This window comes from Apteryx rowi, unplaced genomic scaffold (genome assembly GCF_003343035.1).
Source record: "Apteryx rowi isolate R43461 unplaced genomic scaffold, aptRow1 scaffold_725, whole genome shotgun sequence".
NCBI classification, from domain to species: domain Eukaryota; kingdom Metazoa; phylum Chordata; class Aves; order Apterygiformes; family Apterygidae; genus Apteryx; species Apteryx rowi.
Window position 1 is genome coordinate 15,775 of NW_020451011.1, and position 27,070 is coordinate 42,844.

General features: G+C 39.4%; 1 protein-coding gene and 1 long non-coding RNA gene across 8 annotated transcripts in view; both read left to right on the forward strand.

Moving 5' to 3' along the window:
* Positions 1–27,070, forward strand: part of TPK1 (thiamin pyrophosphokinase 1) — a 319,620-nt gene that overhangs the window by 10,387 nt on the left and 282,163 nt on the right. The gene's annotated exons all lie outside the window — the stretch shown is intronic.
* Positions 15,746–23,340, forward strand: LOC112976415. Its single transcript, XR_003257019.1, has 4 exons — positions 15,746–16,161; positions 20,001–20,075; positions 20,724–20,853; positions 22,967–23,340. It is a non-coding gene; the product is annotated as an uncharacterized LOC112976415 (long non-coding RNA).

The window sequence follows — 27,070 nt, forward strand, 5'->3', positions numbered from 1 at the left end:
TGGGATTTTCCCTTAGAAACACAACTTTCTAGTTCCCTGTGGCTCAAAATAAATTTCTATTCTTTTTATGCATTGGTCAGAGTTAATGCTGCTTCTATGTTAACCTGGCTGATACTACATAGTTTTGTGACTTGAGCCTATGAAAGACTTTCTTCTTCCATCTTAGTTTGCTACCCTGTCACAAGGTCACAAATTCAATTTTTGTACTTACGAAGCCCTTTAAGTCAGCAGGAGAGTAGATCTGCTCTGTGTTTTGCTTTGTCCTCTGGGACTATAAGAAAAAAAGAGAGGGGAAAAATAAAAAACCACCTGTAACTGCCATAGTTGTGCTGACAAAACTCCTAGTGTAAGCCCAGTTATGCGGGGAGGACAACGCTGTTGTCAGTTTAGAGGAGCGACAGAGCAATACTAAAAGAAAAATATATATGCTGTACCTTCCCTGCCACCCTCCACAGAGTTTTCTGACAGGGACAGGGGCAGAGTGTTGTAATGTGGATAAGCTCTGCATCCCTCCTTTCACTGCAGTGGGCTGTTCTTCCTGTTGATGGAGTGTGAAGTCTGTGTGAAATTATCACTCAGTGTCTAGCTTCCCCAGAGAGGACAGGGAGTGATGAGAGCTGGGTCATGGCCCTGCAGTACCAGTCAGTGGACACGGCCATATGGTGCACGAGAGAGGGCACTTAAAAGGGGTGTCACAACAGCTGTTTCATAGCACACGTGCTGCCAAAAGCTTTACGTGTCAGCTTGCTCCAGTAAGGTAATGTTGAGCTGTCCTGGGGTGCAGTTAAGGAGGTATGCTGTTTAGATAGCACATTATCATTTATTACTTGCATTTGTATTGAGGTGAGCTATGTTTGGTCAGGCAGACAAAGGCATAACAAGACCCAGAGGTTGGACATCTGAGCCACACAAATTCATACTTGAAACAGGGACAGCTTTTTAACATGGAGGAGAATAATCAACCATTTGGTCATTTTACCTAGAGAAAGGTGGATTCTTCATTAGTGTAAATGGAGTTTGTTGCAGTTTTAAAGGTATCATTCACTTCAAACAAGAATGAATTTCAGGCTGTCTTTTACATGAAAGGCCAAACCAGTTTGTTACAGTGATCTTTTCTGTTGTCCTAATCTATAAATCTGAAACACTTAGTCCACCAAAGAAGAGAGTTCTCTTCCTTACTATTTAAGTAGACAGGACAGCCTAATGGGAAAGGAAAGGAACTAGTATGTCTTGGGGTACTGCAGAGCAGAATATCAGGTGATTGGTCTCAGGTCCCACAGGAGGTCTTCGAGGACTGGGAGCAGATCTCTGGCAATCCAATTCAGAGAACTCTACTTTCTCCCTGTGTTTTGAATGTGTTGTGTGTTCAAGAAAAAAATGGAAGAGCTCTAGTACTTGGTTATAGTTCCTAGGCAGCAAAAGAACTGATTGCAATAAGACTATACTACACAGTGTGCTGAATTTACCGCTGGTTACTGTGAGCTATCAAAAGCTTTAGAACTATTTCCATAGGCTCTATCCTTATTTATCTATAAATATTATGATTGTGAATCCCATGAGGAGGAAGAAAAAGCTTAAATTTAGACAGCAGAGGGAATGGTTATGCTGAACTTATACAACATTATGCCCAACTATTCCGTTTCTCACCCAGATTTACATTTACTGAATACATTTACTGACATAAACAGCCAGTTTCCTTTGAGARCAAGCTGGAACTGAATAAATGTAAAGGCTTCAGAGTACTAACAAAGGAACTGGACTCTAAAATAATGCAGTTGTACAGCCCAAATAAATGTAAATTAGAACAGCACAGAAGATATGTAAATTTAGGCAGCCAGAGGAAGAGCTGGGAATGTTTTGTGTGAGTTTTTATAAACTTACAGTTTTGTAGTCTGAATCCTTCGTTGATGTTCTTTTTGTATAAATATCTTTCAATAGTTTTTCTCTTTTTTCCCCTATGGCAAATACATATGGAAAATATGCGTTTCATAATTACAACACTGAGTAAAAAGAGTTTCAAGTTTCAAAGAGTTCGAGAGTTCTAAGTTTTTGTTACTTTTCTTGAGTGGAAGAAGCTATAGAAAGAGAAGAATTTTGCAAGGAAAGCCCAGTGATCTGCTCAGTGAAAGAGATTTCAGCTGCAAAGGTTATCTGTATGGAAGAATTGTCCTATTCACACTTTCCCCCAAAGCATATGTAATAGACCTTGTAAATACTACATTGTTCCTGTTGCAGATGGAGAAGAAATGAATGGCAACCCCAGCAAAAAAGACGTGAATTAGATATTGGGGAAAAAGCATAGCTAACATTAGGAAATACTGGAATAGATTGTTTGGAAAAATGGTGCAGTCCCAGTCATAGGGAGCCTTTCTTTTTTTAAGAGTAGACAAAGAGGAATTGATCATGTAGGTAGAGCTGGTTCTACTTAGGGGCAGAAGAAGGGACAAGATGATCTTTTGAAGAGTTGACTGTAAGGCGGTATAGGAGGTTGAGGTGTGCGTTTAAGAGTTGTGTATGTAGAGTCAGAGCTTTCTGTATGCCTGTCAGGTACCAAAGGACTGGCCATTCTGCAGGCTATGTTGCACTCAGTTAATCACCCTAGCTTCAGTGGGAGTCCTCAGATGAGGAGGAGTTACTCTCATGTTTTGAATTTTTCAGGCTGTAAACTACTCTATGCTTTCTTCTGCAGCACAGTATAAGTATTTATCCAAACATCATTTTTAGCAAAATCACAGATGACACCAAAAGCATACAAATGTATGAAAAGTGGTGTGAGGTGTGAAACTTCAAAAATTCTGAAATAAGGAGTGAAAACTGTGGAAATTACGCTGAATTTGGCAGAAAGTTAAATCTGTCTCTGTGAATTAACTTCAACAGCTTCTGTACTGCTGCTAATTGGGACTTGAATTTTTTCAGATTTTGGAGAGATTACCTTRAAAGAATCTGTTAGTTTGCAAACTCTCTTATTCTGTTAAGTTTTGCGGATTATCTTTTGTATTGATAAAAGAGACAGAGGTGGCCAGTAGAGACTGTGACAGGAGTTTTCTAGGAGTTTATTTTCTCCGGATGCCCAGAAAGGACTTCAGACTATCAAAAAGAAGACTTCTTTCAGATAATGGCTCTTAATTTTTTTGCAAACTCAGAGTATGGATTTCTGAGGCTAAAAATCCACAAGTGAATGCATCTACCAAAGAATTTCTCTATAGCTTAACGGATTCACTCTGTACTAACAGAATTAGTTTATTTAATTTTTATGCATGTCACCATAGAGACAAACCCTTGTTGTCAGTGCAGTTTATACAGTCATTGTATCTCTGATGAGAATGCATGCCTCAGCTTACAGCATTCCCAGTGGTTTGAAGTACAACAGTTATGTTAACTTTGCCTCTGTGAAACGTACTATTCGTCTGCTGCATTGACAGATGGTGGAGGTGAACATCCAGTCTCTTCTCAGCTTTAAAAATCAAAATCAGTGGCAGTATTGTCAAAGCATGTCAGCACTTGAAGGCAGATGTGCAACAAACTACTGGCTCCACAATGCATCTTGGTGGATGGATTGTGGCTTTGAAATAAATTATATCCTTACTAGGTAACTGCRTTTTTTCAGTTGCTGTTTACTTTTAAAAAGATTGTGCTTCTAATCTAGACTTGAAGACAGTAGCAATTAGCAAAAGGGTATGGCACTGAGATGTTTTCCTTGATATGTTGCATCCAGAAGTAGCTGTGCTTATGTCATGAATTATGCTTAACCATCTGTGTGGAATTGTAATTTATTTCTGATCCTAGATAGGAATGTCAAATGCCAGTGGTTAGTAGTTCATACCAGTTGCTTCACAGAAATAAAACTCATCTGGAGATGGTAAAGAGAGAAGAGTTGGAAGAGACTGGGAAGAGTATTTTCTGAGCTGCTAAACCGTAAGGTTGCTGAATAGTCTGGAATAGTGAAAGTTGTAGGTGAATTCCATAGGGAAGGAAATAGGYGCTTTGAATTGAGCAGCTGCTCTGCTACCACTATTGCAGTAGGCTATGACTTCAAAGGTCACTGAAGGTAATGTCAAGAAACAGAGAGGAAACAAATGGAGCAAGATGCAGGAATAAATACAAGCAGCCTCTAAATGATATGCAGGCTAGAATTTATTTGACGGATGCCAAAGGCCATTGCTTTTGTTGTTTTTTAAGAAAAACAACACCCTGCCTGAGAGGACAAAGAAGACATTTTGTTCTTTGGGGGCATAAAAACTAACTTTTCTAATTATTCCTGACATTTTGTCATTCATGCTGTGAGCTTCCTTAGAGGATAGAAGTAAATAGCTAGCCTCCTGTGAGGGTGAAACATGAACTGAATGAGTTGAAGGTTTGAAATGTGCTAGCATTGGCACCAAATCCTAAAATGATGTTGTCAGCATTCCAGAATAAGGCAATGGAGAACAGTGTAAGATACCTAGGGTAAGTTAGGCAAGCAAAGTAAGTTCCTCTGAATATAATACAGAAAAATACAAATAGGGAAGGGATTTATATGCAGCTTTATACTTCAGAAGTTTAGTTCAAGTGTATTATTACTGTGTTATTTTAGCACCCTGATATCCTAGCAGGACACCTGTGTTAGATACTGAGACATGACAAGAGGCTGTTCCTGTCTTGAACACCTGGAAGTCTGATCTCTGGCTGAACCTAGCACTTTCACAGAGTCCTATTCAACATGGAGGTGTTCAGAGCCTGTGTGGAGGTATTTCTTGCAGCACTGGCAGCCTGAAGAACCAGCAGCTAAAGAAGCATAGATATTTGCTGAACAGAGATTTCGCAGATCGCTAAATTTGTACAGGGCTTCAAAAATAGCTAAAGACACATTGCCAAGAAAACACTCCAATTTTGTTCATGTGATAGTCTCCCTGATATTCATCTTAATTTTTGATGTCTTAGTGTTTTACAGCATTTTGCATATATTAGGGAAATTCTTCCCCTCTCTCTACTGATGTTCATTGTTTCTCAGCTGCTCTGTACAGAGTTGTAATAGTTTTTCTCTTTGTAGCCACTGACAGTTTCTTATCGTGAACATTCATACTAATGCCTTAATGGTGTGAGCCTGGGTAGCTGCAGCACAAGAGTGTGTGTACAATACACCAGAGTAGGTGTCCACAGCGGTCAGGACATCTGTGCAGCTGGCTCTCTGGTAAGGGTCCAATATGATCAGTTTGCCACACCTCCCTGGGCTTTTGTCCTCTGTGAATATATCCCTTTTTTGGTCTGCAGCTGCTGTGGAGCTAGGCAGGTACAGTGAGGACAATGCTGTCTTGCCCCTTTTGCGCTGCAATGGTGGTATGAAGACCTTGATCGCTAGCCCGTTGGGTGGCCCTATCTCTACCCAGATGGCCGCTTCTACGGTGAATCCATCTGCTAACCTGGGGCAATAAGCACACTAACTGCTGCCGTAGCGTCTACCTTACCATTGTACTTGGCTTCTTTGGAATTACTAGGTGCATGGGCATCCACATGCCCTATGGCAATTCAATGCTGGGTGCAGGCTTCCCAGATACTAGGCCATAGGGGCTGTTCCCATATTGTCTTGCTGTGGATAGCCCATCCTGATGTATACCATACTGTCATCCATACAGTAAGACTCTTGTACACTGCCCAACTATCAGTGTATATAAATAAGGGCCCTTCATTCTCAGTGAGCACTAGATAGACTGCCCAAAGTTCGGCCCACTGACTTGATAGTCCTGGGCCAGACTCATACAGAATCTCTTTGACAGTTGGGTTGAAGGCCACAGCTCACCACCACCTCTCTGCTCCTTTGTATGAGGCTGAACCATCAGTGAACCATGCACGTTCTTGCTGATCCGCTGTCAGCTGATTGTATGGGGGGGCTTCTAGACATGGGGATGCTGGGATCGTGGCTAGAGGGCTATGCTGCCAGTTATCCTCAGAGGGTAATTTCTCAAAGGTGATAACCCCTAAGAGGCATGCATGAGTGTCTGTGATGCCTCGTTTAGAAGCCTTCATGYGTAGTTGTAGATAATGCTTCCACTTCCACAAGGTTTGGACTTATGCAGTACCACTTCTAGCTAGTGGTCCTTCATCTTGGATCCATCCCATTACGGGCAAAGGAGTCTGCACTACTACTGGGTCTGGACCTGTGGTCGCTTCTGTTTGTTGAAGAGCCCAGACTACAGCTAGTATCTGCTGTTCCATTGGGGTGTATCGTTCAGCTGAATCCTGTAATGTTTTGGACCCGTATCCAATTGGTTCTTTACGGGTCGAGGCCTGTTGCCACAGACCGCATGAGGCTATGTCACCTACTATGGTGACTTCCAGCTCAGAAGGGGTTCCTCTTCTTCCTGGGCTCAGAATTGCATGCTGACCTAAGGCTTCTTTAGCTTGAGCAAAGGCTGCCTTCTGTTTAGGGCCCCACTCAAAGGCAGCTTTCTTCCTTACTATGGCCTGTATGGACTGTAGAATGTATCCGAGATGTGGGATAAAGGTTCACCAGTACCCCATAAGCCCTAGGAAGGATTTGGCCTGACCTATTGATGTTGGTTCAGAGAAGTGAGTAATGGTCTCGATGGCTTTTTGTGGTATTTTCCTCTGGGGACCTGACCAGAGTATGCCTAGAAAGAAGACTTCGTTGCTGGGGCCCTGTATTTTCTTGGGGTTCACTACCCACCCTCAACTGGTTAACACATCTAGGATTCGTGCCTTTGCCTCAACAAGACTTGCTTCAGTGGGACCGCTTAGCAAGATGTCATCAATATAGTGTTCCATTACTACCTTATTGGCGACCTTCCCAGGTAAATGCAAATTGATCTTGGCTCTTTTGTGTGATGGCAATAGAGAAAAAGGCATTTGCCAAATCTATTACCACATGCCAGTGTCCTATTCTGGTGGCCAGTCGTTCAATGGTGGGCACCATGTCAGGCACAGCTTCAGTCAACATTGGAGCTATGCTGTTAAGGTTGCGGTAGTCCACTGTCATTCTCCAGGACCCATCTTTCTTTTTCACTGGCCAAATGGGGCTAGTAAAGGCACTGGCTGCTGGGCGAATGATGCCAGCAGCCAAAAGGCCACAGATGGTCTCTGTTATCTCATTGTGCCCTCCAGGTACACAGTACTGTTTAGTGTTAACAACAGTGGTAGGCACTGGGAGCTCCTCTGGGTCCCATTCAGGGTGCCCTCTCAAAATAGTAGTAGCTGTTTTAATGTATAAGGGCTGCCCAAAAGAAAAGGGGCCCCACTGAGTATTGATTGTTTTCCCTCGGAGTATATCAATGACTAAAATATACTCCTGGATCAGGGCCACCAACACAACAACCTTAACAGGGAGTGAGTTGCCCATAGCCAATTTTAATTGCATGGGAGTGGCTTGCACCTCAGCCCTGCGGAGGCTGCTCACAGTCACTGAGTGGCCCTGGCGGGATGCGGTCCCATGCAGAATGGCAACCTCCGCCCCCGTGTCCACCAGTGCCATTACTTGCTGCTGTCCCCCATTAGGCCAGTAAATTTCAGTTGGGATAAAAGGGCGACGGTCCCCCATTACATATCATCTAATTTGGATGGGGGACAGGGGGAGACCCACCTCCACCTCTCTGTCAATATTGAGCTGGCAGCTTCCACTCTGTGTACTCAGCAGGTGGGGCAGTAGGTGTTGCTGGCCCTCCCTTGCGCTCTCTGGGCTGCTCGCTGAAACCCCCGTCCCCRGGGGCTGTGCGCGCTGCTCTGGCTGCAGCTGCAGCCACCGCTGGAGCAGCTTTGCGCTGGCTTTACCGTGCACCTCCCGCCATGTCACGCCTGCTCTCAGCAGGTCTCGGGACACAGTGCTGTGATGCACTCTTTTTCTTTTTCATGTTCACCCTCTTTTTTCCCGACTTCCTATCTCTGCTAACAGAGGACGCCTCTGCTAACTGAGATAACGCTGCAACTTCCCCCACCGTACCTGCCCCTCCACCAACCATAGGTAGCACCATCACTTTAAGATGGGAAGGAGCAGTTTGCAGCATCTTAGTCTACCTGGTTTTGCTCATGGGAATCTGATCCAGTCCTGTAAACTCGGGGGAATAAATTCCAGACAACATTCCTGATTGCCACAGCTGGTTTATGCTTGCTGTGGTAGTAGTCCACCTGGTGAGCCTGTCATCGATGTCTGCAGCAGTCGGCCAGGTTAAATGCACCGTGCCCAGCACCCACTCCATTAAGGAAGGGGAGACCTTTCGGTTTTGCTGCTGCAAGGTGCGGCGGGTGTCACGCAGCCTGTGATCCTGGGGCAGAGCCCCCATCCTACCGAGCTCTTCTCTAGTAAAATAAGCTACCTCTGCCCCATCGTCCCACAACCTTAACAGCCACTCTAATAACCCTTCACAGGGCTGCTGCTGGTAGCGCCCCTGCATATCCTGCTGCAGCTCTGATGCTTTAAAATCATAAGTAGTTGTGATCCCTTGCAAATTGGCTGCATTTGGTCTGGTGAGCCGCTGCTCTGACACTGGCCGGGCAGCTGCCTCCCTTTCATGCTCTGTGTCTGACTCTGAGCTGGGGGGCTCATCAGGGTCCCAGACATTGCCATCCCAAGTTTCCAGATCCCAATCCACTTTTCGCACCAGTGCCTGCAGCGCCAGGGGACAGACATCTYGCCACTCCCCCTGTTGCTGCCAGCAATTTGTGATGCAGGCGGCCAAAACAGCACACTGGTGCTCCACCTTCTCGGCTCCATCCGTGGTTGCGGTTGCAACCTCTCAGGACAGTTGGCGAGCCTCCTTAGCGGCTTCGAGATTGCTTTCCAGCTGCCCATTTTGCTGGCGCTGCATCAGCAATGTCTTGTCCAGGGTGCGGAGCACGATCAGTAAGATCCACCCCAGATCCCCCACTGCCTTTCGTGCCACCAGCCCTGCTTTTTCCAGCCGGAGCTTGGAAACCAGTTCCACGAGCCACTCTGGGAATACCCCTGGCTCACTCTCTAGCTCCAGCCATGCTGTGGGGGCCACCCAGCCCACGAGCATGCGAGCCATGGGTGCCCACCAATCCACAGCGGGCCACCTGGGAACGCAGCTCCCTGCCTCCCCCTTGTCCTTTTGCCCCCAAAGAGGCATCTCCACACCAGTATCCTGCCAATTACGCCAAATGTGACCGCAAGGCGGGCAGGAGAGGGTCAGATACCTGCAGAGAGAGACCCTCAGAGTTCATGAGGGTTTAAACAGGGTAGATTTAATAAAGAACTTACACTCCAAGCTGATCAGGGAGACCCGAGAGCTGCGAGCAGGGATCACCRGCAGGAGGCTGCTGGAGGCACGGGTCAGACACACAGGTCAGAAGCTCAGGTGGGACTCCCCCCATGTAAGCCAAGGGCCCCTGCCCCCTTTTATCTRCTAGAACTATTTCCTTATCTTAGCTGTGCTAACTGTGAGAAGCTACTGCCTGGGAAGCAGCTAGATGTTATAGACAAAACAGAATATGCATGCCTGGTTCCGATGGGAATTTGGTCAGTGTGTAGTTTCACACGCTGGGCCTGCTGTCACATACTCTGCCAGTCACTGACTCCTCGCCGGATCTTCCGCAGGTGTTCTCACTACAGTAAGTAAATGGATCTTTCCTACTAAGTTACGTTTGGGTGCACCCATTGTGTGCACTCATATTTTCTTCCTTGGTAAGTAAAGTACTACTGGCTGTGAGAGCCATCATTAAAAACATACTGTCTCTCAAAACTTTTCTCTCTTGGTAACTTCTTTAGAAATATTTCTAAAATTCCACCCATGTGGTCTTGTGCTTTGGTAGAACCTGCTAAGTTTCCATGGGGATCCCTTAAAAGCATACTAGGAATAAAAAGGGGATTGTCTAGAAGTAGCATTGCTGGGTCATAAGAGACTCTGATTGTCCTGGAGAGGAGAGGATCCACCTTGCTTTTTAATTTGGAGAGTTCGGAGTCAACTGACAGTTTTATCTTGTCCACATGAGAAAGTTTATTTAAAGGTATGAATCACACTATGGAAGTAAACCTGTATAAATCTCTTTATGGGCTCCAGTTTGTACTGTGAAAGCAGCTCACTCAGTTTGGCTTAAATGCATTCCCTAAAGAGCTTAGATAAAACCAAAGTAAACCTAGTGGGACCTGAAACAAGATTGTCCAGCTTTTTGCATTAATTTGGTGAAATTGGTTGAAAGTAATACCTTCTGGGCACCAATTCAGTGTTTTTGTGGAGACAGTCCCTTACCAAGAGTGGAGAGGTGAGAGGAAGGATTTTCTAATATCAGCATTTATGACATGGAAATCAGTGGCAAAATCATACATTTTAGGCCTCGTTTGAACAGTGGAGTGGAATTTTGGAAACTTTGTTTGTGGCTTGCCACTGGCTTGCTTGTGATTTGGGAAACTAACTTCATTCTTTCAGTTCCTCAGTTTCCCCTGCTGTGAAGTGGAGATCCCTTGAAAAGCCTTCTGCTGCCATGCAGTGCTCAAAAAAGTACACAAGATCTGACAAAGGAGTTAAGTCAATGCATGTAGCACCATATGCTCATGGGTATTTCTCCACAGGTGATCCTTATGCTGTTCATGTTTATTATAATCTGTTTGGTCAATTTCAGGCTTTTTTTCTTTTGAAGTGAAATTTTCTGGAAGTTTCAAATAGTCTCTTTGGTTAAATCACTGTAAATGTAATAATGTCTTTAATATTTTAATTACTTCTTACAGAAGCAGGAGAGAGTGGAATCTCCTGTTAGATTGTAGTAAAATAGATACGGTCCTTTAAGGAGTTTTTTTGCAAGTATTTCTTTCAGGGTGTTTGCTAGACCTATTCAGGCTGTTGTTGGATTCTTATGTAGAATCAAGGGTATTATTCTTATTTTGGTTTGCTGGGATTTAAATGCATAACTTCCATTAAATGTAATGGGAAATGTTCTTAAAAACATTGCGTGTTGTAACATTATTATCTTTTCAATTATTATAATTATTAAGTTGTTAACATTCTAGTCACTTTTTTTCTCTGTCTTTGCAAATGCTGCCTGCAACGCACAGTGCTCACTCTAGGGCTGTTACGTTGTGAAATGCTCAGTCTGCGCTCTGTGCAGTGTGGCAGTACTCCTTTCAGGACCTGATGGTGTGTCTTTGTGTGTCGCTGCCCTGCATCGGCTAGGCGCTACCAGCTTATTCAGAATTCTGCACGTATTAGCTAGCGTCCTGTTGATGTTAGTGAGAGTGTTGTGGTTTGTATGTGATTCAGATTTGCAAAGTAATTGTGACACTTCTRAAGAGGGAGACTTTATCCCTTGCAGACCTGGTCATTATAACATGCAGAATAAGTGTATAGGCTGCCTATTAAGAGAGAATTAAAAAGCTAATTAGTGAGAAAATGCTTATCCCTTTTCTCTTGAGAACACACCGATCAACACTTCATTATTAAGCAATTATATTTTATACAACATTATATGTCTGCTTGATGTTATGCAGACAATGCCCCAACTTGTTCAAAGGCTAAATTATCAAGGGACACTTTTAAGTAAAAGAAGAGGGCATTATTATTTCATTGCATGTTCTCCAATTAGAAACTTTGCTTTTAGGCTGTTTTTTTTTCTTTTTTTCTTTCTTTTTTTCCCTCTCCTTGTTTCTGGAAAATATCCTAAGACATTCCACATTATCTCATCATCTTATTCTGAACATGAGGAACACTCACCCTCCTATGAGTGGTTTGGTGCCTATAAAAATGTAATTAAAACTTTATATTTGCATTGAAATGTGGCCTCAAAGATGAGGCCCCTTTGCTCTAGGCTAGTGGAAATTAACATGTAATAGTAAAATGATTCGTATTCAAAACAGTTTACATACTAGTTTAAGACAACAGCTAAGTTATATAAGATAAACTATGAGAAGTAGAAAGAGGGAAGCACCAAATAAAAGTGAGATGACTACAGTCAGCTCTGCAAGTGGCAATTACAACACACAAACTGCTTAACAGCTGTTCTGTATCTGTAGGCATGGTGGCACCAGGTATATTTTAATAGATTTTAAAGATGGTGTGTAGTGACCTTAAAGTTTTCACATGTATGGGATGGTTTAACAGAAAGCGCTGAAAATTCAAATGGCTCTCACAGATATTTTGGACTGAAGTTGTTGCCAGTCATCCATGAAGAAAACATTAGAAAAACAGGCTGAGATGTTAATACTGACTGAGAGAAGTCAGGAGCGGAGAGGTAAAGACAGCATCTGATAGGCTAGCAATGGGTGCCATCATTCAGAAACATTTGAGGAGAGGGACAATCAGAGGATCTTTAGTTTTTTTGGAAAAGGATAAGAAAGAAATGGCAAAGGAATAGTTAGAAAGAAGAAAAGACCAAAATGGGAACAGACTTGTGAAAGCTGAGGGTTGATAACACGTCAAGAAGAGCTGTTGACAGTGTTAAGTGCAGCGTCTTGAGACCATTCAGAACTTCAGTTCTCTTCACAAAATCCTCTCTGAAAACAGGGTTTCTGCAGTGTCCCTGTGTGGCTGCCCTTAGCATTAAAAAAAAGTCTTTATGAGTATAAATCTCCCCCACTTTTTTTTTTTTTCGAAGTTATGTGAATAAGGCTAGTCATGTAAATTTGATCAGTCAGGTCTGGCACTTGTCATGCTTTTATATTGTCAGAAGAGTATTTTGTAAAGCAATCTAAGCTAATACTAATAGATTTCAATAGCTGTATTGTTTCTTATGCCTGCAGCATATCTTAGGTAAGCATCTACCCTTTTAAACATTAGACATTGTAGGAAGGATTAGCTAAATGCATGACACAGCTTACTGCTTTTTCAGCTTTCTCTATTTACARTTATACCCCTGCCTTTACTTTTGTTTCTGTTACCCATAAAATCTTTTCAGTCTTAAAAAAAGCAAACCATGCCCAAAGGAAGAGGGATCTTTCAATTTTGAGATTTTTTTTTTTTTTAAAGAAACTACATTCTGTTCATGTTCTTCTAGGTGCTGCATGTTAGAATGCAGTGGTTTGAATTTTTGTAGTCTAACTCTTGCCTTTTATCTTGTTTGAMTTTGTTTTCATATTCATATCTTAATTTTTATTTCACTTTTAATTAGTTTCATTATATTTGATGGCAAAATGTTTGCTTTATCTTCACTGTTAATAGCCTAATTGTTTCTCTTGCCTTAAGTAATATCTCGTTAACTTTATAAGCCATCTTTTCCACATCATCTACGGAATTAATTTCCTGTGCATGTAGTTGTATTGTCTGCAGCATCTTTCCCAAAACTTTCTCAATTAGCATTTTTATTGTTGTATTTGATTTTTTTTCCCCCGTAAGAATTAAGCTGTGGAGAAAGTTGATAAAATCAGTGTTATAAGCTGATGATCTTTCAGGCATCAGTAAAAACCTGTGTATTCCCTATTGGTGAAATGATGTAGGAATTCAGAGGTGATACAGGTCTTAAAAAAGGGGAATAGAGAGAGATTTGAAATACTAACACAATAACTGATTGTTATTTTCTAGATCCAAACTAAAATTGTCTATGATTTTTTGATGTGTCGGTGATGTGTAACCAACAGATGTCGTTGGTAGGTTTTACAGGAAAAAATGGACTGTGTATGGTCATTAAGATTCCCATAATTATTTTATTGCCATTTTCTGTTGGTTAAATTCATCAAATTCATCAGAAATAATTACTCTACGTAGATGGCAAAGAGATGCTGCAAACAGATATTTAGCTCTTAGAATACTCTTCAGCTGTAAGACTCTCTTCCCCCTTCCCTTCTTTGAAATTATATGGAAGAAATATGATGAAGTAATCACATTAGACCACCACATCACCTACAACCATCTTTCTTTTAATGGGAATATTACCCTTTTTGGGGGGTGGAGGGGGGGTTGTCTGCAAGAAGTAACTTGGATCATGACATATCTTTCAATTTTCAGATTCTAGTCATTTATTTTAACGCTATACCACCAAGGTCATTTGTGTATATTGGAAGACAAAAGGCACTTGTAGGGCGATGCAGTGCGGTAGGGCTGTATTTCAGCTCTGAAAGTTACTGTTGCTATGGCATTTTTTCAGTACATCTTTAAATCTTTATTGTAAATCAGGTTGTTTTGGGAGGGAAAAGGAGCTAAAGAACCAAGTTGTTAACATTATTACATGCGTCATGGAAGCAGATGAATAATAAAAATCCTGTCCAAAGTGGTATTTAACAGAACTCTGCTGCTAAAATTATAACACACTGCTATTTCTAAAGGGGAACAAAGGCTATGATTCCCTGTCTTCTGATYGATCCAAAGAAGCGGATGGTCTGTTCCAGTGGAGCTCAGGTAGAGGGGCTTTCCTCCCTCCTTCCCCCCCCGCACCCCATAAGAGCTGCTGTACTGGATACATGTCATTGGAAGAGTCAGATGCGATGAGCAGATACTTTATGCCTTTACTGCAGGTCTTGGGTTGAGAGATGGTTTCTCTGTCCTGGAACATTCTACTGATTTTAAAAATTTTCCTTGTCCTAGCTCTGGACAAAAGCTTGAATCCTCAAAAAATATCCTGAACAAATTTCAGCTCACATCAACCGACGCATTTGAGTTTAAATTATCTTAAAATGTTCTATTTCAAATGTGACTGTTTCCACTCATTAAGAGTGGAAATTCTCCCAGGACGAAACGTTTCGCATAAAGAAGGATGAGTGGGATAGTTTAACAGTTTCGGAGATTTTGGAAACAAACATGTTTTTCAAACCTCATCTTTCCTGTGACCAACTTAAATTTTAATAATGAGTGTTTTGAGACAAGAAGATATTTTCTCAAATTTTTCAATTTGCTCTATTGCTACATGTTGTGCCTTACTTGCTGCGTGTTGTTTCTTTTGTAAGCTCTTAGAGCCTGGTGCTACATGATAAAAATATATGAATTCCTTATAGAAATGTTTTAATTCCAATGTGGTTTAAATTTAGTGCCTGTTTGTATTTCTTTGTAAGACAACAAAAAAACTGACAGTTGAGGAAAGACCGCTTCTATAAATAATACAACTCTTATGTAAAATCCAAGACAGAACACTAGTTTATAAATACTTACACTTCAAAAAGGAAGGTAAGACAATATAAAGTAACTTAGATATATATTCTTTTTCTGCTAATGTTCATATGTTTGCCTAATGGTCTGGCATCCAAAAGATTATTGTGCATTCTAAAAACCTTACAATGAATTAAAAGATGCAAATAATTCTTTCAAAATATGCATAATTAAGCTGTGTGCATTTTTAACTAAGATGCATCTGGCAGATTCTTATCAGATATGTCTTCCTATTTCTTCATTAATTTTGATAGCATTTTATCCCTTCATACCACCTGAATGTCTAGCACCAAGTGTGTATTTTTTAGAATTTTGAAGTTCTTTAATCAGTTGTTAAGGTACTTTAAAAATGATAGTTATGCAGCATGAAAATAGTAAAGAGTTTTATTTTGGATCATTGAACTCTGTGAGAGTTCTACTACTGGGTTAAGTGAAAGCAGGATCAGGCCAAATTTGATGTATAGGTAAAATATATTCTCAGTTTCGTACAGGGAAATTGGGTTCAAATGCATGCAGTGAAGGCAAGAAAAATACAGTTGCATCATTTCAGAAATGCATATTGGTGGAACTGAAAAAGTATGGAGATGAGTAACAAGGACTATCAGTGATATGGATCATTTCCACGCAAGGAGACTGAACACATTAGACCTCCAGCTTGGAAAAGCGATGACTGAGAGAAAATACAGTAGAAGCCTATAAAGCCATAAATATTGCAAAAAAGGCACACAGGGAACAGTTCTTTTGTTTTTTGCAATGCAGGAGCTGAGGGTGTAAAATGAAATTGTCGCATAGGAGGTTTGAAGCAAAAGAAGTGACTTCTGTGCAATGTGCAATTAAATTGTAAAACTGACTGCCACAAATATGGGGGAAATTAAAAGTGCTAAGAGTTTCAGAGGGATTCGAGAAATTCATGGAGAAATAAATATCAGTAGCTATTAAAGGCAATGGTCTGGATGCAACCTCTGGTTCGAGAAGTCCCTAACCACTGTTTGTTGGATGATGCAAAAAGAGAAGCATCATTTCATGCACACCCTGTCTCTTGTACTCTTTTCAAGGCACGTGATGCTTGTTTTGCCCAAGTCAGAACAACGGGGGAGATGGACCTTTGGTCTGATTCAGTACCTTGGATCTCATTTCTAAAGAACTGAAGGTATAGGCTGCCGTCAACTGGAGAAATAACTGTTCTAGGTTAAGATTTTACCCTGCCTTCCCAGTCATGCTTTCTGAATGTTATTGCTCCTCTGCTGGAGGTCACCCAACCCCAGAGAGCAGCGTGGCAAAGTGGACTATTTGAGCACTGCTGATCTGCTTCAGTGCACAGGGAGACAGGTTAGTTCAGAATGCCCCACAGATGTTAACCTCTTATGATGCTGATTTTGAGGTGACAGTCTGACCACTGTGAGAGTCAATTCACGCAACTTAAATTAAATGGGGGGAAAAAAGCCTGATGAGATCAAGACAAATGCATCCACCTTACATTTTGATGTAATTTGTTTCAAGATTGAAGGTCAAATCTCGTACCCTTTGAAATTGCTGGCAAAATTCCCAATGGGTAAAGGGAGGCATTGCTTTATTTAGATTGGTGCAGAGAATCTCTTACATCCTGAAAACATAACTGCAGAAAATAGTCTTACCCAGAGTTCAATTTTCTGCAACTTGATCCTTCATAAAGGTTCTTATTCAGGGTATTAATAATTAGTGTGGGGTAATGTAATAAAGCTTTTTGTGTTCTCCACCCCCCTCCCCCCGAAGAAGGCTTTGTTGTCCTTCTGAAAGAAGAATGTGCGGGGGTAGATGCTTTCCAATATCAATAGAGTCCTGTAAGAATTATTTTTGGTGTAATGAATTGTATTATTTCCCTCTGTTACCAGAACTATATCTTCACTGATTATTTTGTGTCAACAGTAAATAAGCAATATGCAAGGTCTTAAAGGGCATTTGAATAGTATAATTTGTTTGTATGGATTTCAGTTCGTGTATTAACTGTTCCTCGTGAACTAAAGCACATCTCATAGCAAGCTAAAGGATAGAGCTTTTCCTCTTCAATGCTTTGTAAAGTGCCTGAGCTCCTTGCATGGAAAACTCTATATAAATGCAAAACAATTATATTAATAATGATTATGGCAAAGCACTGAGGAAAATGATGCGGGAAAGTGATTAGATCCCTCTCTCCCCTACAAAAAATACCATGCCTGAATAGTTCTGTTTTTTATTACTTAAGAGATGAAAGTTATGTGAAAACAAAGCAAATCTGACTTGTAATGTGGATATTAAAAAAAGTGTTTTTTTTAAAAAAAGTCTCCACTGTCTATAACTAATTACAGCTTTCTTTTCTTTTTTATAAAGCTAGAATAGTGTATGTGTTTGCRTTTTTTTGCTTTACTTTCTTCTGAGCTTAGACATGAGGTAGGTACTGCAAATACACTGAAATTCTGAAAATTAAACTTATTTTGAGCCATAGAACATTACAGTTCATAATGCGGATATTCTGTCAGAACAGAGTGATAAAACTTGTTTGCTAACCAGTCTTCCCGTAAAATCAAGTGTGAATATATTCATAACTATGTGTCAACACTATGGTCTGACTACAGAACAAGCCCTAATGAATGTCAATCTCAAGAGGATTAATCACAGAGCAATATGTCTCCTTTGGTTTAGTTGTTGTTCAGAACTCACTGAAATGACATCTAATGAAGAGTTCACTTGAAACATGGAATTCAATATTGGACCTTAAGAAAGAAAACTTTATCTTGTGTCCCTGTAGCAGTAATACTTGTGTGATATTACCACTATATAGCCAGTAAATAGTAAGTATTCTAATATACAGTTACCCTGAAATAATAACTCTCATTTATTCTTACTTTTAACATGGTCTCTTGAATTTGTGTTGAGAAGAAGATGCATTGTCTAAGTCTAGCACCTCACAGAATGCAGTCTCAAGTGTTGGAGCACTGAATTGTTACTGAATTGACTGTTCAGTTTGGATTCTGAATCCTTCCTGATAGTTGACAGTATGATGAATATATTCCCAAATGGGAGAAAAATGATGAGTTGATAAGCTGTTTTACACTTTCTAGTATTGGATAATGTAATATTTTAACTAGATATAGATAGGACAGCTTTTTGCTTTGCAAATGAGATGCTGCAGTATGTTTACTGGGAACAAAAACACCCACTGCGTAATGAATGTTTTAAGTAATGTGTTTTTCCTGGATATGTAGTGAGTGAGATGTGTCTTTTATCTTTTAGTTTATCAAGTCATTGTAAAGGTAATGAGAATGAAAAGGATTTGCTGGATCATCTAGCTGAAATACTGTATATCTTGCATTATATAATGCTTTTCATGCTTTTAACTAGCTCTGTTTTTAAAGTAACAACAGGATTCTTTTCCTTCACTCTCTCCTATTTGGTTGATACTACAGAACATGATAGTTCTAATATCTAGGAATAGTCTTCTAATTTTCCTCCTAAATTAATTCATGGGAAGTTTATACCTATTTATTCCTGTGTAAACATTTTCTTTTAGCTTATTTGTCTCTTCTTTCATTGGTATCTACTCTCTGACATATTTGTAGGCAGCAGTTGGCCTCCTTTCCTCATGTAAATGTTCCAAGCTCTTCTTAGTCTCCTTTTGTGTGATAGGCTCTCCAGTCTTCAAATCATCGTAAAACACCTACTATGGCACTTCATTTTTTAGCAGATTGTTGAATATGGGTAGCCCGAAATGCATGGGATGCTCCAGAGGAGGTTCTGTATCTCGTACACAAAACTATATTGTTCTGTAAGAGTTCTTCTTCACTTCCTAATGCTATGTTTTACAAAACAACTGCAGACATAGCTGGTAGACAGTTCTGAGACTTTTTTCTGATAACATGTTTTTAGCTGTGCAACTGTACAARTTGGTAGCCCTCACAGGGTTAATTTCATCGAGACAAATGTAATTTTTTTTTCATGTGGTGTAAATTGGGATTGACTCAGTAAGAATCCATGAAGTTACCTTGTTGTAAATTGTCTCTAAATAAGAAGAAATTTTTAAGTTCAGCATTGCCCTGTTCAGACAAAATACTATTCTAGCTTAATTGTGAGTTAATTCAATATTGCAGAAGTACAAGATGCACTTCTTGGAAATAATACCTTSTACTTCTGTTGAGCTTTTCATACTGGAATGTTGGAATGTTTTCCAAGCATAAATGTCTTACATTCCTATATACCCCAAAAAGTAGATAGGGGTAGTGGAGATGGAGATAGTGATGGTGGAGAATTTTTATATGAAAACAATTCTTTAGGAATGTAGGAATATCAAAAGTGTTTGTTGAGAGGATGTTTATAGTTCCAGGATCAAATTTCCTGTCAGAACAAGAAAAAGAGCGAGACTTCTGAATATCACATAAATGGGTAGTCCAGTTATTTATTTGCAGTGTTGCTCCAAGGAATAATTATTCATACCATGCAGAACAGCTCCAGAAGAAACCCACACCACAGAAGCGCTCAAGATTGTGACTGGGGTGCTTCCTGAAAAGTGTTTTAACCTGTGCCTTAGCCATGTTTAGATGGTAGTACTTTCTACTGTGAGTGTGTCTGCTGCCTGCACGGCAGTTGTAGCACATATTAAACATGGCTTTGATTTAGCTTTAGGTAGCTTGGATAATGATAGCGGTATGGTGCCTTAGAGGTGCTGAAGGAAACTATTTATTCCGCTTGCTCTTTGTCATTGCATTGCTTACTGTGTTACTAAGGTGACAGGGGTGTTTCTTCTGAACTGCAGTTCCTGAACTTGCATTTCCTACCTGTATGTTGTGATCTAAAGCAGTTTTCTGGGAAGCACCGCAGAAGCCATTTCTTCCATTCATAAATGGATATTTGTTATATATTGCTATGAGTGACTTGGAAAAACATGGATTTTTACTCATTTCCTTTTGGATGTGGCTTTTATCCCCCTTTTTTCATGTTTAAGCCACTTTTTTTTTTTTTTTCTGCTTGGTATTTCAGTCCTCCAGTTTCACATCCATTTCCATGTAGTTGCCTACACATGAAACAGTTTCCTTCTTCATCCCCGTACAGCCAGTAAGTCCTTTTCCTTCATGTGACTGTTAAATGTCATTTCTGTTTCAGTCAGTTTACTATTTATGGCATAGCTTCTACGTTCTACCCTCTGCCTTTCAGATGTGTTTGACTTCTGGTTTTGATGAAGCAAGCTTATTAGATGATTCCTTAAGATCACTTCTGGCTTCATTGTGTTTCTATGAAAAAATGGCACATAAACCAAAAAGGCATTTCCAGTTCATTCCTTGAAATTAAGGAGGTTACATCAGAGATGCGCTTAACTTACTAGGTTGAATCTCCTTTAACTGAAGGCCTGTTTGTAGTGCCAAGGTATCACCTGTAAATAAGATGTGACATTCGTTACATGTTTGCATTATACTTTGCATAGCTAGAGCTATGGAAACATAGCTCCATTTAAACAAGCATCAGCTCTTTGTTATTAGAATGAATAAAACGAAGGGAAGTGTTACAGTAATTCTGAATCTGCTGAATTTCTCTGAAAGATTTAATGGTAGCAGCTTTGTTAGTTTTGCAAGAGGAAATGTAAAGTGTTCTTCAGTTGTAGCTTTTTCAGTTATTTCTTACTGAAAAATAGGAACTGCTCTTATCTTCAATAGAAACTTAAATCAATACAACYAATCAGGTTATGAATACACCTTTTCTTTGTAGATGTACAGACTCAGTGCCTTGCTATGGCTCTACAAATCACTCTGAAGCAGGAGTTTCATAAAAGGCTTGGGAAGGATTTGCAGTTTATCATGTCTTTTAATTAAAAGCTCCTCCTCCTCCATCAAATTCTGTGAGTAATCAATAAATCACAGGTTTGTGGTATGCTGTATTTGTTACATAGCTATCTAAAGGTGACTTCAGCCAAAATACTATTCCGTGCTTTTGGTTGAATCCTCTGACATTGCCCACTCTTGGTTTGTTTGGTTCACTGACCGTGTTTGAATTTCCTCCATCTGTAGCAATTTTACTCTCTGTTGTTGTAAAGTTCCTCTGATGGCAAATGATCATGTTCTGATTACATTATCCCTTATCACTACTAAACAGTTTTAAAGAAGGACTGCTTTTGTGAAACTGCTTTTGAAGTCTCCCAAGCAGATGCTGGAAGACAGTAGATGCAACTGGATCTGTCATTGTCTCAGAAATTTGCTTTTATTTTTTTCCCTTTCTTCTTTGTCTCTCCACTCGCTGCATTTAAAAATAGTTGTTTGAGTGCTATATAGTGGCCTGTGGCGGACCCTTATGCTCACACAGAGTGTAAGGCTTCACTGATCTCAGTGAGGCTGACCTCTCATACAGGATGGCAGTATACAGTTGGGACTGTTTTTCCTTAAAGGAGCAACAACAAAAAAATGTGGATTTCTTCTGCTTTCCTGATGTAAAAGATAAATAGTAGCTGTGCATGGGGGATGAGTGCCTTCTCTACTAAGAAGCAGTAGCCAGTCCAAAATCAGAAAAGATTAAAAAAAGACTGTCTTATGCCAACAGCATGGTATTTTGAGACCTGGTTTTCACTTGTGGGGGCTCCCCACTGCCATCACAAATATTTTTAATACTAATATGTATTGAATAATACATAATAATTGTCATACTAATATATGTACATTATTTTTAAAAAGGTCTTCTGTTTCCTGAAAACATTTTTGCAGTGGTTAGGGTTAGAAGTTTATATGCCTGGCTTTTAAAGCTGACAGAAAGCATGATAAGTGCAAGAGGGATAGCAATTTAAAGCTGAAATTCATTTGGTTTAAAATAAATAAATAAAAGGTTTAAGCTAAGTCACTTTATCTTGCATTTGTGGTGAGTCAAGAGTGTCTACATAGTTATCTCAGCAAGCCGATGGCTGTTAGTTAAGCTACTATACTTGGATTTTGTGTCAAAGCCCTCACGTGACTCTAGCTAAAATATTTGTACATGAACTGTGTCTGTCCTGAGACCTGTCAAAAGAAAGGTATCACTGGGGAGGTAGCAACACTAATAATTGTGAAATATATCCAACTGTAAAATTAATTCATTATGTACTTACATCATGGGAAAATGGTTATATCTGAGGCCAAAATTCAGCCTGAGTAAGGGAACACAGCTCCCAGTAACTTCACCTGGAATACTGTCTGTGTCTTTTGGGGATAAATTTATTCCCCAGCTGAATACATGCTTTAGAAATGCTCTTTCAGCATTTTGAACAAGTAAAGAGAGAAGTCTTCATATCATTGTGGGTCAGTACTGCTGAATTACAGTGTCTGTGAACAGACATTATTCAAATGTTGCTTGCTCCTGAAAAAGTTGGTTGAAATGAGAGGGTGTGGTTAATGATTTGGTGCAAATGCTTTCAGCTCGCATATGTTCCATTTTTTGATGACTTAGCACAATCTGAAATGGGATTCTTTTTCTTCTCCCCTGTTTTTATTTTTTAGTATCGAAAATGTATTGAGGCAAATTAAAAAATGGCTTAAATAGAACAGTAAAGAGAACAGGGAAAAGAGCTATTTACCATTGTTATAGGAACATCTTATTTCGAACCTTCAGAAGGTAGTGTGTTTGAAACTGATTTAACATTTGCCCACACAATTAGCTAAAGGAATGTCAAAATGAAATTTAAATTGCAGGACAATACATTATTTTAATGACATCATAACTACAAGAATAACTGAAAATCTGCTTTTATCTTTACTATCAGAATTTTGTTGCTATGAAAGATCTCTTATAAACCAAAATTATATATGTTATTGTGATGTTTTTAATAACAGTGACAAAAAGAGAATTACCAAGCTTACAAAAAACATATTAAATGAGCTTGCTGTTAATGGTKGTTTCACCTCCTGGAGGAGAGAAGCACTATAAGACTTTATATTGGTTGAATACATTTATTATTTATTTAATACTTTTTCTTTTTTTTGATTCCATAGAACTAAACACAGTCCATTGAAGTCAGTGGAAGAATTACAGCTGACTTCTGTGGGTTGGGGATACAGTTCTTAGAGGTCTCTTTCAGATGAACTAATATGCCCCCTTCTCTTCAGCATGACAGCACTGCACATGAACCTGTCTCACTCAAACTTGTGAAAGGAGGGAGGACTTAATCCTGTCTTTAACATCAAGCATGTGCTTTAATGGTTGTCCCCTCAAAATCTGCTTTCCCTTTTTAAGGACTTTAATAGTCATTCATTAAAGGATCTATTGYGGTACATATCAATTGTACCGTTTAAGGTACTTCTTTCTAAAAGTGTTTCATTTGTGTCTTTGTATTAAATAGCAGCTGAGCAATGTTATTCTTGATCAGTGATCTTTATCACAGGGACTTTCTTGTTCTCTTTTTCCCCTAAATTTTCCAGGAAAAAGGATTTTAGCTTTATATTGCATCTAGTTGTAATACAATTAGCACAATGTTAACTGAAAGTAGGTTGAAGATTAAGTATAAATGGTATTTAGAAAACAAAAAAGTTGATATTTAGGACTGTTTTTCCAAATACAAGAACAAATACACTTTGAGATCTAAAATATTTAGAAAATGACAAAAACAGTTCATTGAAGCCTGCAAGGAAACGAGTATTCCATAGTGCAAGAATGTATTCTTTTTTTTTCCTCATAAAATCGTCATATTATACCTTACTCATTTTGGAGCATGTATTATACTGCTAATGCATTTCCTGTATTTCAAATGTGTATTTTTTTATAATGCTCTAGGAGAGGGGAAGAAAATATGTAGAGAACTAACTGTAAGCAAATAAAATTGTTGCTTTCTTGAAGGATAAAGGAAAGGTGGTGGAGTTAATTGCGTACAGTTCCAAGTAGCTTTGGAATTGGCAGGAGGAAATTAGCTGTTGTGTGAAAACAGCATGAAATGTAATTCAGAGCAGCTGTCTAATTTATCAGCAAGAACAAACTGCTCATGTTCTTAAACTCTACTCAATTATTCCATCCAACCTTCTTTGACCCGTTCAGCCTGCTAATGTTTGCTTAAAAATAAAAAATAAAGAAAGTTTGCCAACCTCTTAAAATAAACTGACAGAATCCCTTGAGTTTCCGTTGCAATATACTTTCATCAATTTTTGAATTTATTCAACTCTGCATTCATAGCATCTTTGGAAGAGTTATATGACATTCTCTAATTAACAGTGCAGATTCGATGAAGTTGTGTTCTTTTGTGGCTGATTTCAAAATATTGCCAGACTGATGGCATACAACACCAGGCTAAGAGATTTTATGCTATCTGAAATGACCACAAAACCTTGAGATAAAAACTATATTTTGCTGGTAGTCCTGTTGGGAGTGCTGTTTTATTTTGTGATTGTACTATTTCCTCATACACTGATCATGGCTCTGTTGTTACAGTTTTTCAGAATAATCTTTCTAACTCTATTGCCTTTACATTCTGGGTAGGAATTGAGCAAAATATATATAACAATATCAGAATAAATGTTCAGCCAGAGTAAAACAGTGTAACCACACCAATTTTTAATCCACGTACTCCAGTTTAAATCCTCGATACATAAATGTGCCCCATCAGCTGTTGTTGGAAATACGAAGCTTCTGTCCACAGAACAAAAACTATTTCCTGCCCTTAATAATTTGAATTTCAGTGTTACTTTTTTCTTAAGTATAGATACAATAAGTTTACACCCTCATCTGTGTTTTGCAAAGTAAACTCTGTATCTAGTTCTGGTAAATCCTGCAAACAGAAAACATTAGTATTTTTCAAGGCCTCCATTCTGTTGAGGGAATGTGTCAAAGCTTTCTGATTATTCCTCTGACAATTGCTCCTGCGAAAAACTTGCATATCTCGGGTAATCCTAATTTCAGTAAAGCCTTTTGGTGCTTGACCTAAAGAAAAACCCATTCAAATGATAGCACTTTGCAACTGAAATCTAAAAAGCATCATGCATTTTACAATTTTAGTGCTTTTACCTTTTTTCTCTGTGAATTATACATCCTTTTTGCAGTAGAGAAAGCAGGTAACAGTCCTGTTGAACCAATGTAGCTCAGGCATATTTTTATCTGTAATAGTGACGTAACTTAGACCATTTTGGCCATATTTGTGGGATATTTTTAGGGTCTTAGTGAAACAGTTCTAAAAACGTATATGTATATACATATGTTCTTCTGTTAGGCAAATAGAAACAAACTCTGAGTCTAATTAACTATTACAATGCCTTTTTTTTTCTTTTATTGCCTTAAATCTACAATTAAACCACATACTTTTGAAAAAGTGCCAGTCACTGGGGATTCTGGAAGAAGGTCTTGTCAAGTGAACTGAAGTTTGTGTACGACACTTACAGTGGTAACTGGAATGAAATACAGTCCAGTGTAAAGTTCATTCAGAAACAAAATGTTTGAGTTCAGGGAAGGAAGACTTTCAGTTGGGAAGCAATAGTTCTGGAAGAAACTTAGCTGAACATGAGTTCACAGCTAAATGATGTGGCAAAAAACTTATTTCTATGCAAGGGAACTTTATGTAAGAAGCTATGCTATCTCTGTTTTTGTCTTCCAATGGTACTTGTACTAAATATCATGTCCAGTTCTGGTGTATGCTATTCAAGAAGAACGCTGAGAAAAAAGTTTGTGAGAGAAGTACCACAGTAAGAAGCATACTTGCAAAGAAAGACTTAAAGAGCTCTATCTGTCTAGCTTAGTAAGAGAAGGTTATGAGACAACCTGACTGTGGGATGCAACAGGAATTTGCTTATAGAGAGCTCTTCAGTCTAACAGGTAGAGGCATACCAAGATATAGTGTCTGGGGGAAAGATATTAACCACACTGTGTTGGTGTTAAAAAGGTTCCTTCCCTCCCAGGTAGTGTCCAGCTTGCAACTTTCAAGTGCCTTCACCTCACACTAAGCTCGAGTTTGTTGTCAGTACTATGACTTCTTCTGACTCAGCCTATGCTCCATATATTTCTTGAAGACTCACCTACATCACATCTCATTTTTGCGTCTCTGTGGTACTTCTCCCTGCTTGGAACATTCTTCCATGCCTAAGCTCCCTGTCTTCTCATTTCTTCCTTTCAAACACAAGGTTCTTGCATGGAGGCTGACAGCTTTAACTACTAATTTTAGAGTAATGTAAAATAAACTTCAGGGGAAAGCATCATCCATTCTTCCTGTGACTTTGAGCTAATCTTACTTGCAGTTACACTGGTTTAAACCTATTTGCTGCTTTTGGTTAATGTCACAGTGAGTATAGTTTCTGGTTCACTGTGTATTCACTGCATCATTGCRTTGTCTGAGACCAGAATTACACCAAGCTATTACAGCTTTTATCTCAGCCAAAGTTGCTCTCCATCTACATTGCTAGAGGCACTGGGAGGCAGCAAGCAGTTCYGCGTGGTTCTCGGATGACTGTATTAAGTAAAGATCATCCTTATGTTCTGTCCTCACCTGTGCGTATGGTATGTGGCTGGGAATTTTGAGAGTACCTATGTATGTTGGCTGGCCTCATCTTTATTAAAAGGCTATGGAGATTGTGCCTTAGAGCAAAAACAAACAAAAAAAGCCACACGCAACAAAACCCAACATGCTACAGTTTCTTTAGGTTGGTGTTTGAATATAACTAGGTTTCACAAATGAGCTTGAACAGTTTAGTTCTATACCTGTCATCCTTATTCTCATGTATTTTTTCCTTACAAAGCAATACCCTTTTTCTGTTACTTCTTTTCAAAGCTTTTCTAGGTCATGTATTCCAGTAGGGTTGTGCGGCATATTTTTGGGGATGTGAAGCATTTCTTGTGCCCAGTTCTACTTTGCTGTACTGCTTTGTAGTGATAGGTAGAAAATGTGATAGGTGGAAAAATGGGAAAAACCTTTCCTTAAAAATAAGGAGATAACTCTACACTTACTCATCAGTTAATAACGCATGAGTAGTACTTTTAAATAAAAAAGTATGCAAAATAATTGCTAAAGATTGTTTCCATAATAATTTAATGATGAGACATGAGCGGTTTAAAGTCAGAAAAGACTTTCTATTGCAAATCATTCACAGGTGCAGAGTTTGAGACCAGTCTTGATTGCGAACATT